Source organism: Oncorhynchus tshawytscha, linkage group LG06 (genome assembly GCF_018296145.1).
Source record: "Oncorhynchus tshawytscha isolate Ot180627B linkage group LG06, Otsh_v2.0, whole genome shotgun sequence".
NCBI classification, from domain to species: Eukaryota; Metazoa; Chordata; class Actinopteri; order Salmoniformes; family Salmonidae; genus Oncorhynchus; species Oncorhynchus tshawytscha.
In genome coordinates this window covers 15,166,998-15,184,336 of record NC_056434.1, presented here as the reverse complement: position 1 = coordinate 15,184,336, position 17,339 = coordinate 15,166,998, and the positions used below count along the sequence as shown (strand labels likewise).

At 40.5% G+C, this 17,339-nt stretch overlaps 1 pseudogene; it reads right to left on the bottom strand.

Moving 5' to 3' along the window:
• Window positions 1-1,734: 1,734 nt before the first annotated feature.
• On the bottom strand, window positions 1,735-6,258 carry LOC112253311 (annotated as a pseudogene).
• Window positions 6,259-17,339: the final 11,081 nt, after the last annotated feature.

Genomic DNA, 17,339 nt, shown 5'->3' with positions numbered 1-17,339 from the left:
CCACCATGCTTCACTGTAGGGATGGTATGGGCCAGGTGATGAGCGGTGCCTAGTTTCCTTCAGACGTGACGCTTGGCATTCAAGCCAAACAGTTCATTCTTGGTTTCATCAGACCATAGAATCTTGTTTCTCATAATCTGAGAGTGCTTTAGGTGCCTTTTCACAAACTCCAAGCGGGGTGTCATATGCTTTTCACTAAGGAGTGGCTTCCCTCTGGTCACTCTACCATAAAGGCCTGATTTGTGGAGTACTGCAGAGATGGCTGTCCTTCTGGAAGGTTCTTCCATCTCCACAGAGAAACTCTGGAGCTCTGTCAAAGTAACCATCAGGTTCACCTTCCTGACCAAGGCCCTTCTCCCCCGGTTGCTCAGTTTGGCATGGCAGCCGGCTCTAGGAAGAGTCTTAGTGGTTCCAAACTTCTTCCATTTAAGAATGATGGGGGCCACTGTGTTCTTGGGGCCCTTCAATGCTGCAGAAATGTTTTGGTAGCCTTTTCCCAGATCTGTGCTTTGACACAATCCTGTCTCTGGGGATCTACAGACAATTCCTTCAAACTCATGGCTTGGTTTTTGCTCTGACATACACTGTCAACTGTGGGACCTTATACAGACAGGTGTGTACCTTTCCAAATCATGTCCAATCAATTGAATTTGCCACAGGTGGACTCCAATCAAGTTGTGGAAACATCTCAAGGATGATCAGTGGAAACAGGAGGCACCCTGAGCTCAATGTCAAGCATCATAGCAAATGGTCTGAATACTTATGTAAATAAGGTATTTGTTTATTTGTAACAAAATTGCAACAAAATACATTTGCTTTGTTGTGTGTAGATTGATGAGGGAAAAAAATGTGTGATATATTTTAGAGTAAGGCTGTAACATATTGATTTCAAACATAGTCACACCACACATTTTCCTCTTTGTAACAGGCTGCTGCACTCACCTTTCATGTACAAGGTTCCAATCCAGCCAGTCCTCTCTGAAATATTTTATTGCTTTTAAAGGGGCAATCAGCAGTTGTTAAAATCCATTTTTGGACTTAAGTGATACCTACCCATTGATTCTTGATTAATTTGTTTTTAATGTCTCAAACTTATTTCAGTCATACCCCATCAGAGCATGTTTTGTTCGCCAATGTTTGTAAACGAAATGTTAACACTGTATAGCCTCAACATGGTTGAAACTATAATGTTGATACTGATTGTGTGGCAGCTACTCCTTCTAGTGGCATTGACTTACTGACCAGCAGGATCCTCGCTTATCTTGAACCTGATATTGGTGTTCATATTACTAACTGCAGAGCAATGGAGCTCCTTGCAAAATGCTGCTGAAGTCTGAATGAGGAGAATACCAGTAAACACATGGCTATGTTCTGAATGTTTGTAGATTCATTTGTAGAAGGCTTGTAGAAAAGGGGGCTCACTGAACATTTGCTCGGTATAATCTACCCATATTGAAGCTTAGCTTTCTAAATGAAACTAAAATATTTAATCAATAAATATATCTGAATGTTTGGCTGGTTAGCTTAATGATCCTGCTTTATGGAACAGCCAACAGATGGGAACTGATGTCCTGTACAGTATACACAATAAGACAAAAATATCACTCCATGGTTCTGAAAAACTAGGCTAGATCAAAAAGGCAAGATGCATATCAAGATTGTGTGTTGTATGAGGGCAGTTAACCAATAGGAAAGAGACGCAGGTTTCAATGTACAAGGACAGAGAAACAAAAGGTGAGAATGAACCAAAAAGGCTTTATTCAATTTATATTAGAAACATGCATAAAGCTCTCTGCAAGCATGCAAATGATCATGTTCTCCATGGAAATAAAAAACAAGCAACCTTCTCAACAATGGTAAAATATATCAGCAGTTCCCGAGGAAATGTATACAAACCCATATTTGCCTTGAAATGTAAAAATGCACACACAACTAGCAAAAAAAATAGAAAATGTGAACAAAATAACATGCGTTGACATATGTAATTCCGAAAAACGTTCAGTACTTTGATGGAAAAAATACTGGCAAATTAGCTGTGAATTTTCCTACTAATTTCTGGCTTTGTGACATACCCCTGCTGTCAAAAAAAGTGACAACCTTCCCAAAACAAGCAATCCAGCTCTGCAAGCTATAAAAATGCTAAGGAAATGTCATATAGGTCAGGATCTAACACAGAAATCCCCCCAGGTCATGCAGCTGTCCTCATTCATGGTGACGTGAATGACATGGTCTTGTTTCAGCCCGCCAGCATCAGTGACCCTCAGATTAATGTAGAAGTTTCTCTGCTCCCTCATGGCCTTGAATGTCAATTCAACCACAGTTCCTGGGACAGGAGAAAAATTGGACACATTTCAACTTTGAATGTGAAGAATGTTGTCAAAAGAACATACTTGGTCTGTTGATATTATTCTGAATAAAAATGAACAGGCTAATGTAGAGTGAATGTGAAAAGCAATACACACCTGTTTCGTCCATTTGGGCAGTGCAATACATATTGGACCCTTCCAGAAGTTCTACACTGAAGGCTTCAGCAAATCCTGGCCCGTCTCTGTCTGTCACAGCCAAACGCACTAGACGGGGTCTTGGTTGCAGAGCTTCAACGGGGTGTCACCAATAGTCGGAGCATTGTCATTTACATCTTCCAGCTCTATCAGAATGGTTCCAGTTCCAGTTGCAGGGATTTCATCTGATAACCCAAAACAAGATACTTTTATCAAATGGGGAAATGAAGAAGTCAACTAAATGAACCTTGTTCCTTGGTTGAAGCCTGCTGGTGAACAAGATTACAACGAATTCAGAATTCCACCTTCGATGGCGAGAATGAGAACTCTGTATTTGCCATCTTTGACAAAGGGAGACTCTCTGTCCAGGGAGTGTTTGGTTTTGATCATTCCGGTCTCACTGTTGATGTCCAGCCATTTAGCAGGATCTCTGTCCATGCGATACCTAGAATATACAGTACATTGAGTTAAAACATCACCATTCACAAGGCTTCTTGCAATCTTAATGCATCTGAATGTACTTTATCATAAAGGGCATGTATATCATTGAATTGACTTAGCAGCATAATGTATCTGGGGCAGCACCGTAGCCTAGTGGTTATATTGTTGGACTAGTAACCAAAAGGTTGCAAGATCAAATCCCCGAGCTGATGTAGCAATGAGATGTTGTTCCCCTAGATTATGCACCAAGTTGCACACAAGGACCAATTCAAATCGGCCATGTCAAGAGGGGATTTTAATTCCGTGTATTTTTTTTATTTAATTACAGCTGCATAGCTAATGTTTTTGTTTGGTGTACAAACACTTTTTCATATCAATATTGTACATACATGTGATTGTAAAAGTTTTGTATATTTTGGTTTGGTCCATCGCGGGTTACCTGTATTTCCTTACCCCCTTATTGTTCTCTTTTGCCTGACCTTCAGATAGTAAGGTATGTTGCCCTTGGCTCCGAAATTGTTTAATATTAAACCGTCATAATGTTACACAATGTACTGTTATGCTACCATAAGTTTGTTATAATGTGGATAATATAAAGATTTATGTTAACAAGTTTCACAAAGCTTGCTAACTAGTGTATCTATTGTAACTTGTGAGTACTTGGGACAGTGTTAGAGTGAGTTTCCATGTGCTTGCGCAGGTGCCTGAGAGCTAGGACCGCGCCAAGGGTTAACATAATGTATGTTGTCTCTTCGTGTGCAGGGCAAATAAAAATAATTCAACTAGTAACTAGTTGTGGCAGCGTCCTAATTAAAAGTACACAACGCAGAATGAACCACGCTACACTGACAAGGTACAAAATCTGTCATTCTGCCCCTGAACAAGGCTGTTACCCACTGTTCCTAGGCCGTCATTGAAAATAAGAATTTGTTCTTAACTGACTTGCCTAGTTAAAATATATATAAATATAATTTAAATCGATCTCCACATTTATACCAGGACCTCAACTGAATTAAATAAATTGCAGATAAAATAAAGTTTCATGAACTCACCTGAGTTTATGTGCCATGATGTCTGGATCAATGGCTGTATACAGAACCAAATCACTGTCCACTGGCAGGTGTTCAGATATAGAAACAACCTTTTCCACTGGGTCAAAGACAGGGGCATCATTCCTATCCTCCACATTCACCTGGACTGTGGAGGTGGAGGTGGGCAGGGGGGTGGCAAATGGGACCTCATTCTCCACAGTCACCAACAGGGTGTAGCGATTGTCCTTCTCAAAGTCAAGGGGCTAAATGGGAACGAGACACAGCCAGGTTCATGACACAATGACAAAAACATCAACAATTTTGTCAAATATTTGTATGGTTCTACAGTGAAATTCAGACCACAGTCAAATACATATGTGCTGTAACTTGGCTCCATTCACATACTCATCTGAACAAAGAAACCAAGAAACCAAGCAGGTACCTTGGCTGTGGTAATGATTCCTTCCAGTCTACTAGGTCCAGTGTTTACAGTGAACATTCCACCTGGGTCTCCATCTACAATCCTGTACTTGGTGGCCCAGTTGGAAGAGTGTGGCTCATCTCCATCACTCACTGGCATTTTGACCACCAGGGCATTCACTTTGTTCTCTGGGACAGACACCGTGTTCTGAAAGGAAAATACATGAAGAGAACATGTATATGTATGTATGCCATTTATCAAGTTCAAATTTTCCTCAAGTCAGCTCCTTCAAACAAAATATTTCCCTCTTCAACACACCTTTACTGTTTAATGAGCGGTACTGTTTGCTGATTGTACACTTACCAAAGACTTCTCAAATTGAGGAGCTATGTCATTGCTGTCTGTTACAGTAATTATGGATTTTCCAAAACATGTCAGACCATTGCCCTCCAAATCAGCAGCTTGGATTTCCAATGTATATTTTGGAATATTCTGGAAAATGACACCAGATGGAGCACATTGTGAAATGTAGCGGTTACTGTAAATTAAAATGGTTTGCTAGTAGTATAGCCACTAACCTCTCTGTCCAGTTCAGCAGCATTGACCCGAATCCCTCCTGTGACAGGGTTGATGACAAACATGTTGGGACTCGGCAGCTCAGGTTCCTGATTTATAATAGTGTATCTGACATCAGAATTGGCTGAGCCAGGCTCATCTGCATCGGTGGCTGTGACCTCCATGACCTCAAAGCCTGAGAAGAAAATATTTCAACGTAATAAATTATTTTCATGGATGACATCAATAAAAAAAGATATTGAATATTGTAATTGTACTTTTATTCCAAAACTCAGCTTAGTACATTTGACTCAATGTTGACTGAGACACACCTGGTAGGGATCCCTATAAAGGCATCTGGGGTGAGAACTGGCTTGTTGTCATTCATATCAATTACTTGAACAATAATCTCCATTGGTTCTTCTGATATACCAGTACCATCTGCAACAGCATGAGCCAAAAGCTAAAGGGGAAAATAAAAATGTAATCAAAACAACACATGCATTCAAAGTTCTAGAATTCAAAAGGTAAAACACAAACTAACATTCCCAGATATTTGTCCTGTTTCCAAACATTACCACATAATGGTCTTGTCTCTCTCTGTCCAAAGGCTTGGTCACATAGAGAATCCCAGAGTTTTTGTCCACAGGGAACAGTCCCACAGTGTCACGAGGGACTGGGTGTGTGAGGTAAGACTCAGGGGCATAGAGCAGAGAGTTCCAAAGGGAAAAGTGCACTTTAATCTGGCACCGAAATACAATGCCCAAAACACAGGGCGCGAAAACACTGACCAACCCAAAACACAGGGTACACGGTCAGGAGCACTAACACACCCAACGACACAACACGTAACACAAAATTAATCCCGCACAAAACAAGGGCGGGTTTTACTAGGCTTAAATAAGGAAGCACATCAGGAAAACACAATAAGACACAGGTGCAACTAATAAGACAAAACAAACAGAAAAAGGGATCGGTGACGATGACCGCCGAGCACCGCCCGAACAGGCAGGGGAGCCAACTTCGGCGGGAGTCGTGACACACAGGGGGTTGATCTGCTCCAGAACCAGTGATGCTGAACTGTATCTTCACCTCTTTATCAATGGTGGACCTGATCTGAATGTATAAATATTAACCATGTTAAAACCAGAGTAAAATCCTGAACCAACCATTTGTCCTTTCAACATAAATCTACAATCACTCACCTGCGCCATATTATTGGGGAAGGAGTCTCTGTGGATCTCTGGGAAGTTGATGGGTGTAAAGACCCAATCCCTTTTCCTTCTCACCAGACCTACCAAAGGCTTTGTAAACTTTAGAAATGGAAGATATTTAGGCTGTGCCAAAAATATCTTTACAAATTAGAAAAATAAGACCAGCCCTATGGCACTTATGCAGGTGGAAGACAAAAATGAATAGAGTTATTGAGGAATGAAACTGACACTAAGTTGTAAGCACCACATTCTCACCTGAGAGACAATGCCAGCATCCTCATGGCCGAAGCCCTCTGTGAGGAGATCAAATTAATATGAACTGTTTTAAAGCAAACAATGCCACCACAGTATGTTGCTACTACTCTGCATAATGCATATTAAAATAATCTTGATTTGACAAATCTCCTTTATTAGCCAATATTCTAAACAGTCAAATAGGTCACCCTCAGTTTCTTCCCCTCCAGTCAGTGGATAGTCAAAGCCATTTCCTGACTGTAAAGTCTCAGACATTCTCCCCAGGGCCCAACCCTGAGGTTTGAAGGAAAAGGAATATTGTTATTGTGCCATGAAGTTAAACGTTTTTATGTGTCTCAACACTCCAGCCTTTTACATTTGAGAGAGAATGTTTCATATTATACAGCAGTACAGAATGCCAGCTTTTACTTGAGCATATTTTCATACACATCTGTTCCCCTGTTTAAAAATGAAAGCACTTTATACATCCAGTCCCCCCATTTGAAGAAGTCATAAGTATTTGGACAATACACTTACAGTCGTCAAAGTTTAGTATTTGGTTGCATATTCTACATCAAGCTTTTGACACTACAAACTTGGATGCATTTGAGGTTTTTTTGGGATAATGTTTTCCCCAATAGGATCTGAAAAATATGGCTAGATTGTAGAATCAAAGCATAGTTTAAAATATATGGGAGCTGGTTTTAGGTCAGTAGCAACCACCACCCGGTATCCGTCCAGAACACAAGGAGCCAGTATTTCAGTTTCAGGGGGTTAAATAAATGATCCACACACACACAAATCCAACATCACTCTGACGGTAATTGTGTCTGACAAGGATTGTGGTTCTGAAAACAGAGGTAAAACTTAAGACTACACTGACATGCTTAACATGACTAACAAGATAGCACAGACTTGTGTATAAAAGCACGGGCTATACACTGTAGCAGGAAATGTGTGTTCACATGGCAGTAACCAACAGAGGCTATAGAACTTGTAGACAAGGTAAATTCAGTAAATATACTCATGTAAACAGTACAGTGTTGTCAGTACATCTACACAACATTAACACACCCCTTTCCTGCAGTCAAGCGGTCAAATCGCCCTCTAGTGGATTCATGGGTGTAATGTAAATATTTAATATAACTAATAAAAAAATGCCGAGAATGCGATGTTTATGTGTCGAACGGTTTTGTTATATTTCAGTTTTCTGGGATGTATATAAAGTGTAATATTGGGATGCAAACTCAACATTTAATACATTTCAACTCTATATCTGACATGGTACAGCTGCCTTCTTTTTTGTGCCCATAACCATGTGTGTGAGGTGAGTACTTTTGTTTCAAAATAGATTTGTTTAAGACTACCAAGAAACACTATGTGACCTTGATTTAGCCCACTGTAGTAAAAAGTTAGCATGAGCGATATGCACAGAAAATAGTGAGAAATGCTAACAAATGGCTAATCACTAACAGCATGCTAAATACTAATTAATTCTGAATGGAAATGCTAATGTTAGCTCTAACACTGGTGGGAGCGCAAGCTAGCTAACAAGCTAGCAAAAATGTTCCAGAAGAGTGATACGCTTATCAGACCATGATCTAAAGTTACTATTCTGGAAAAACATACAGTTGAAGTCAGAAATGTACATACACTTAGGTTGGAGTCATTAAAACTTGTTTTTCAACCACTCCACAAATTTCTTGATAAAAAACTATCGTTTTGGCAAGTCGGATAGGACATCTACTTTGTGCATGACACATGTAATTTTTCCAACAATTGGTTACAGACAGATTATTTCACTTATAATTCACTGTATCCCATTTCCAGTGGGTCAGAAGTTTACATACACTAAGTTGACTGTGCCTTTAAACAGCTTGGAAATTTCCAGAAAATAAAGTCATGGCTTTAGAAGCTTCTGAAAGACTAATTGACAATATTTGAGTCAATTGGAAGTATACCTGTGTATGTATTTCAAGGCCTACCTTCAAACTCAGTGCCTCTTTGCTTGACATCATGGGAAAATCAAAAGAAATCAGCCAAGACCTCAGATTTTTTTTTGTAGACCTCCACAAGTCTGGTTCATTCTTGGGACCAATTTCAAAATGCCTGAAGGTACCACGTTCATATGTACAAACAATAGTACGCAAGTATAAAAAACATGGGACCACACAGCCATCATACCTCTCAGGAAGGGGACACATTCTGTCTCCTAGAGATGACCGTACTTTGGTGCGAAAAGTGCAAATCAAACCCAGAACAACAGCAAAGGACCTTGTGAAGATGCTGGAGGAAACAGGTACAAAAGTATCTATATCCACAGTAAAACGAGTCCTATATCGACATAACCTGAAAGACCGCTCAGCAAGGAAGAAGCCACTGCTCCAAAACCACCATAAAAAATCCAGACTACGGTTTGCAACTGCACATGGGGACAAAGATCGTACTTTTTGGAGAAATGTCCTCTGGTCTGATGAAACAAAAATAGAACTGTTTGTCCATAACGACCATCGTTATATTTGGAGGGGGAAAAAGGGGGAGGCTTGCAAGCTGAAGAACACCATCCCAACCGTGAAGCACAGGGGTGGCAGCATCATGTTGTGGGAGTGCTTTGCTGCAGGAGGGACTGGTGCACTTCACAAAATAGATGGCATCATAAGGTAGGAAAATTATGTGGATATATTGAAGCAACATCTCAAGACATCAGTCAGGAAGTTAAAGCTTTGGTTGCAAGTGGGTCTTCCAAATGGACAATGACCCCAAGCATCCCTCCAAAGTGTCAAAATGGCTTATGGACAACAAAGTCAAGGTATTGGAGTGGCCATCACAAAGCTCTGACCTCAATCCTACAGAAAAAGTGTGGGCAGAACTGAAAAAGCATGTGCGAGCAAGGAGGCCTACAAACCTGACTCAGTTACACCAGCTCTGTCAGGAAGAATGGGCCAAAATTCACCCAACTTATTGTGGGAAGCTTGTGGAAGGCTACCTGAAACATTTTACCAAAGTTAAACCATTTAAAGGCAATGCTACCAAATACTAATTGAGTGTATGTAAACTTCTGACCCACTAGGAATATGATGACAGAAATAAAAGCTGAAATAAATAATTCTCTCTACTATTATTCTGACATTTCACATTCTTAAAATAAATTGGTGATCCTAACTGACCTAAGACAGGGAATGTTTACTAGGATTAAATGTCAGGTATTGTGAAAAACTGAGTTTTAATGTATTTGGCTCAGGTGTATGTAAACTTCCGACTTCAACTGTACGTGACTACTCAGACCTCATAACCGAGGATAGCTTAATGTTATTTTTCGATTTTTATAAAGTATTTGACACAGTGGAGCATCAGTTCCTCTTCCACTCCCTTGAGCAAATTGGCTTTGGAGATTTTTTCTGTAAGGCTATTAAGACTCTCTATACGAATGGTAACAGCTCTATCAAACTAAAACATGGCACCTCACCTAGATTTGAGTTAAAGAGAGGAATTAGGCAAGGTTGTCCTATCTCACCATATCTGTTTTTATTAATCATCAAACTTCTTACAAATTATTTATATAATAGTACAAGGTATTTCCATAGCTGGTTAAGAAATTATTATAAGCCAGCTGGCTGACGATACTATACTTTTTCTGAAAGACGCTAGTCAGATTCCAATATTGATCAATGTGATTGAATCCTTTTCCAAAGCATCTGGTCTATATCTTAACATTGATAAATGTGAACTCATGGCTGTCAAAGATTGTATGTCACCCTCATATTATGGTATTACAGTGAAAGAAGAACTTACATATTTAGGCATAACCATTACTAAGGATCAGAAGTCTAAAGGCTTACTAAATTTTAACCCTCATATTTAAAATAAAAACAAAAAATAAACAGAAGAAGCTAAATAAATGGCTACAGCGAAACTTATCCTTAAAAGTAAGAGTCCTAATAACCAAGGCTGAGGGTATCTCTAGAATAACATATGCCGTTCTATCTTTATATCTTGACGGTAAAATAAGAAAAGAGATAGACCAGATGCTTTTCAACTTTCTGTGGAGAAACCGTACCCATGACATTAGGAAAACTGTTGTAATGAACACTTATGAGTATGGTGGGCTGAATTTTCTGGACTTAAATAATACTTTTAAGATCAACTGGATAAAGAAATTCCCAAGAAGACCCAATTCTACGTGGAATTTTATGTCTTCTCTACTTTTGGTGGCCTTAACTTCATGTTGGCAACTATAATATTGACACATTTCCAGTGAAACTCTGCTTTTTCATCAGCATTGTCATGATCCTTAATTTATAAGCATAATTTTTCTCCACACATATATTATATTTGGAATAATCGGGACATATTGTGCACTGCTCAAAAAAATATAGGGAACACTTAAATAACACATCCTAGATCTGAATGAATGAAATATTCTTATTAAATACTTTTTTCTTTACATAGTTGAATGTGCTGACAACAAAATCACACAAAAATTATCAATGGAAATCAAATTTATCAACCCATGGAGGTCTGGATTTGGAGTCACACTCAAAATTAAAGTGGAAAACCACACTACAGGCTGAGCCAACTTTGATGTAATGTCCTTAAAACAAGTCAAAATGAGGCTCAGTAGTGTGTGTGGCCTCCACGTGCCTGTATGACCTCACTACAATGGCTGGGCATGCTCCTGATGAGGTGGCGAATGGTCTCCTGAGGGATCTCCTCCCAGACCTGGACTAAAGCATCCACCAACTCCTGGACAGTCTGTGGTGCAACGTGGCGTTGGTGGATGGAGCGAGACATGATGTCCCAGATGTGCTCAATTGGATTCAGGTCTGGGGAACGGGCGGGCCAGTCCATGGCATCAATGCCTTCCTCTTGCAGGAACTGCTGACACACTCCAGCCACAAGAGGTCTAGCATTGTCTTGCATTAGGAGGAACCCAGGAGGAACCCAGGGCCAACCGCACCAGCATATGGTCTCACAAGGGGTCTGAGGATCTCATCTCGGTACCTATTGGCAGTCAGGCCACCTCTGGCGAGCACATGGAGGGCTGTGCGGCCCCCCAAAGAAATGCCACCCCACACCATGACTGACCCACCGCCAAACCGGTCATGCTGGAGGATGTTGCAGGCAGCAGAACGTTCTCCACGGCATCTCCAGACTCACATGCTCAGTGTGAACCTGCTTTCATCTGTGAAGAGCACAGGGCGCCAGTGGCGAATTTGCCAATCTTGGGGTTCTCTGGCAAATGCCAAATGTCCTGCACGGTGTTGGGCTGTAAGCACAACCCCCACCTGTGGACGTCGGGCCCTCATACCACCGTCATGGAGTCTGTTTCTGACCGTTTGAGCAGACACATGCACATTGTGGCCTGCTGGAGGTCATTTTGCAGGGCTCTGGCAGTGCTCCTCCTTGCACAAAGGCGGAGGTAGCGGTCCTGCTGCTGGGTTGTTGCCCTCCTACGGCCTCCTCCACGTCTCCTGATGTACTGGCCTGTCTCCTGGTAGCGCCTCCATGCTCTGGACACTACGCTGACAGACACAGCAAACCTTCTTGCCACAGCTCGCATTGATGTGCCATCCTGGATGAGTTGCACTACCTGAGCCACTTGTGTGGGTTGTAGACTCCGTCTCATGCTACCACTAGAGTGAAAGCACCGCCAGCATTCAAAATTGACCAAAACATCATCCAGGAAGCATAGGAACTGAGAAGTGGTCTGTGGTCCCCACCTGCAGAACCACTCCTTTATTGGGGGTGTCTTGCTAATTGCCTATAAGTTCCACCTGTTGTCTATTCCATTTGCACAACAGCATGTGAAATTTATTGTCAATCAGTGTTGCTTCCTAAGTGGACAGTTTGATTTCACAGAAGTGTGATTGATTTGGAGTTACATTGTGTTGTTTAAGTGTTCCCTTTATTTTTTTGAGCAGTGTATAAATATACTTCTTTGTTTTTAGAATATTGTTTCCGAAATAATATCCTATTGGTGAGCCAACTTGTAAATGCAGAGGGTCTTTTACTTAATTATAAGGAATTCTTATCACTTTACAAGATTCCTGTAACATCTAAAGATTTTGCAATTGTTTTAGATGCCATTCCCTCAGGTGTTGCTTTATTATTCGGGAACGGGTCAAGACCTCACCCTGAGAATATTCCTACGATTACCCCTGTTGACTCTTCAGTAGGAACGATTTGTTTTTCTTTTAGTCCATTCAACAACAAAGGAGCTATACGAGCCTTGTTTCAAAAGGATGTTGTACCTTACGTCATGCCATATTGGAATGGGTTTTGTTGATAATGTCTGTTGGGAAAAAGTTTGGATGTTGCCACACACATACCTACTTACTAACAAAATTAAGGAAGTTTCTTTTAAAATGATTTATAAATATTATCCTGCCATCCACTACATGAAGAAGTTCTTTTTTTTAAACATACATTGAAATGGTACCTTTTGTAATGACCACCCAGAAAGTGTTGCATATTGTTTGGCATTGTATTCATGTAAGGAATTTGTGGCAAGACATCAGTAGATTTATAATTGAACACATTTTTGAAGATTTTACACTATTATGGAGAGATGTGCTGCTTGGATTCTTTACTTATGATAAAATAAGTTGAAACTATTTTATGTAATTCATTTCATTATTCTGTTGCCAAATGTCATATTCACAAATGTAAATTTACAAACAAAACACCACATTTTATTACCTTTCAAAAATAAATTAAACTATATTTTAAATACAATTTATTATTATTATTTTTTAAAGCTGTTAGAATTATAAATGTGTGTATATCCCTTAAGGTCCTTGTGTAATGTGATATTGTACCCCCTAGCCCAAATGTCCTTTGTATGTTTGTTATACATACTCCATGTACTTATATTCCCAATGTACTTTTTGTATTGATTGTATTGTATTAAAAAAAACTTTAAACCTCAACGCCAATATGGAGTCAACATGCAACTGTAAGTAAAAATGTATGTAAATAAGTTAGAAATTGTGCTACTAATGCACATGACGTCACAAACACGTCTCGTAAAAGTTATGATGTTTTTGTTTGGTTACCTTTTGGAAATTGTAGAAGTAAAACATTTTCCTTCTTCAGAAGTTCCAGCTAGGCAGGCAAACGTTATTTAGCTAATTAATTTGCAAGCTATCATACAGAGAGGGTATGTCTTTTAAGTGTTTGGAATGCAGCCACCAACTCCCCTCAGCCCTCATATTAAGTGGACACTTCTGATGACGCTTCATGACATCTGACGAGTATACACTTGCAGGGCAAATGGCAAGGGAGGAAGGAAGGATTTTTAAATGGACCACCCTTGTCCGGAAATTCGTCACTCGTTCATGCCGCGATGATTGTGTTTTCAGCCACCGGTAGCTTGTGGGAGCTTTATATGCCCTACAGTCAATTATGATTGCATGTATACTTATATTAACTATATAATTATTAATATAGGCCTACTGTATGATAGCTAGCAAATGTAACCGATGTGAAATGGCTAGCTAGTTAGCGGTGGTGCGCGCTAACAGCGGTTCAATCGGTGAGGTCACTGGCTCTGAGACCTGAAGTAGTTGTTTCCCTTGCTCTGCAAGGGCCGCAGCTTTTTTGGCGTGATGGGTAACGATGCTTCGTGGGTGTCAGTTGTCTATGTGTGCAGAGGGTCCCTGGTTCGAGCCCAGGTAGAGGCGAGGAGAGGGACGGAAGCTATACTGTTACACAAATTAATTAGCTAACTTACGTCAGCTTGCCTAGCTGGATCTTCTGAAGAAGGAAAATGTTTTATTTCTCCAAAAGCTAACCATACAAAAACATAATTACTTTTACGAGACGTGTTTGTGCATTAGTAGGACAATTTCTAACTTATTTACATTTATTTTTACTTACACTTGTATGTTGACTCCATGTTGAGGTTTTAAGTTTTGGCTGACTTTTTCTTAGGATGTACAATCATCGCAAATTTCATTATGGGGTGTTTCAGGCCCCGAAGTGAACATAATTGAACACTCGCAAACTTCTTTAAAAACGAGGGCAGTGGGGTTTACGTTGCAAACTTTTCTTGCTTGGCTAATCATTTGGACCTACGACAAAATGGTCAAGGGGATTCCCCCAAGGGCATAAGGTGAGGGTAAGTATATTAGGGTGTGTATTTTATGAGTTTGAAACGCAGCTGGTGTGTCTTAAGTGTTTGGAATGCAGCCATGGTATCAAGAACAAGATTAAACTATCTGAAACGAGTCACTTATGATTCCCCACATGGCAGTTTCTTGTCAATGTTGGTAGCTATCTGGCCATCCAGTTGCCATATTTATACAATAAACTTTTTCCATAATGTTATCGAGCCAAATAAGAAGGAATATCACAGCAACTTGTAGGACGTTACATGCTGACCAGACCGGAAACGTCGCGTGCGTCACAAAATACATTTAGAAATCCATGTTATTCAATTATTACACTCACACTGCTCATACAGGCCAACGAGCGTCTGCAATGCCAAGGGCTAAAATAGCAATTTCTATTTCTGACGCAGATTGCGCTGAAAGTCCTGCCTCTCCCATCTCCTCATTGGTTTATAGAAACAGGTACCCACATGCCATCTCCTCATTGGTTATACCCACGTGGGTGATTGAAAGACAAACTGTTTTGCCGGTAGTCGTGGTAATACTATGAAAGTTTAGATGCCAATCACCATATACAGTGGGGAGAACAAGTATTTGATACACTGCCAATTTTGCAGGTTTTCCTACTTACAAAGCATGTAGAGGTCTGTAATTTTTATCATGTGTACACTTCAACTGTGAGAGTCGGAATCTAAAACAAAAATCCAGAAAATCACATTGTATGATTAAGTAATTAATTTGCATTTTATTACATGACATAAGTATTTGATACATCAGAAAAGCAGAACTTAATATTTGGTACAGAAACCTTTGCTTGCAATTACAGAGATCATACGTTTTCTGTAGTTCTTGACCAGGTGGCTAGGCCACTCCAGGACCTTGAGATGCTTCTTACAGAGCCACTCCTTAGTTGCCCTGGCTGTGTGTTTCGGGTTGTTGTCATGCTGGAAGACCCAGCCACGACCCATCTTTAATACTCTTACTGAAGGAAGGAGGTTGTTGGCCAAGATCTCGCAATACATGGCCCCATCCATCCTCCCCTATATACGGTGCAGTTATCCTGCCCCCTTTGCAGAAAAGCATCCCCAAAGAATGATGTTTCCACCTCCATGCTTCACAGTTGGGATGGTGTTCTTGGTTGTACTCATCCTTTTTCTTCCTCCAAACACAGCGAGTGGAGTTTAGACCAAAAAGCTCTATTTTTGTCTCATCAGACCACATGACCTTCTCCCATTCCTCCTCTGATTCATCCAGATGGTCATTGGCAAACTTCAGATGGGCCTGGACATGCACTGGCTTGAGCAGGGGGACTTTGCGTGCACTGCAGGATTTTAATCCATGACGGCGTAGTGTGTTACTAATGGTTTTCTTTGAGACTGTGGTCCCAGCTCTCTTCAGGTCATTGACCAGGTCCTGCCGTGTAGTTCTGGGCTGATCCCTCACCTTCCTCACGATCATTGATGCCCCACGAGGTGAGATCTTGCACGGAGCCCCAGACCGAGGGTGATTGACCGGCATCTTGAACTTCTTCCATTTTCTAATAAATGTGCCAACAGTTGTTGCCTTCTCACCAAGCTGCTTGCCTATTGTCCTGTAGCCCATCCCAGCCTTGTGCATTTCTACAATTTTATCCCTGATGTCCTTACACAGCTGTCTTGGCCATTGTGGAAAGGTTGGAGTCTGTTTGATTGAGTGTGTGGACAGGTGTCTTTTATACAGGTAACGAGTTCAAACAGGTGCAGTTAATACAGGTAATGAGTGGAGAACAGGAGGGATTCTTAAAGAAAAACTAACAGGTCTGTGAGAGCCGGAATTCTCACTGGTTGGTAGGTGATCAAATACTTATGTCATGCAATAAAATGCAAATAAATTACTTAAAAATCATACAATTGGATTTTTGATGATAAAAATTACAGAGCTCTACATGCTTTGTAAGTAGGAAAACCTGCAAAATCGGCAGTGTATCAAATACTTATTCTCCCCACTGGAAGTTCAAAGATGAAAAAGCATGGAAGGAGGAGAGATGACTAGAAACGATTCGGTTGGCCGTTTTACGTGCGGATTAATTGGTGGAGTAGAGGAGCTTGTGCATTTCAGGTAAAATAACAACTCAATGTTTATATCCCAGGACAAATTAGCTTGCAACAGCAAGCTAGCTAAATAGGACAAATTACCTAGCAAGCTAAATAGCAAAATTGCCATACATGTTGAATGCTTTTCGACCTGTCCCAAAATTAATGTAATTGGTTCAGAGTTTGTTTTGATATTTTAACCTGTGTGTCATGATCGCGTTTGGTGTAGGGGGACAAAATAAATTTATGCACGATAGCACACGCGCGCAGCCGGTTTGGGTTCGGTGTAAAGAAGCAAAGTTCAGTTTTCCTCAAAATAATAATTATTGCAAGCTATGACATGACTTAATAAAATCAAATTGAATAATGTTGCAAGAGAAAATATAATTTGCCCTCATTTAGCTCGCCAGATCATTTGCACAAGGGGGAATGGTATATGGCCAATATACCATGGCTAAGGGCTGTTCTTACGCATGCCGCAACGCGGAGTGCCTGGATACAGCCCTAAACCGTGGTATACTGGCCATATATCACAAACCCCCGAGGGGCCTTATTGCTATTATAAACTGGTTACCAACGTAATCAGAGCAGTAAAAACAATTGTTTCGTCAAACCCGTGGTTTACTGTCTGATACACCACGGCTTTCAGCCAATCAGCATTCAGGGCTCGAACTACCCAGTTTATAATTGTAAATCAATCCCCTTTGTGCATGTGCATTACCATAGATACATCCAACAGGAAAGTTTGAGGGATGAAAG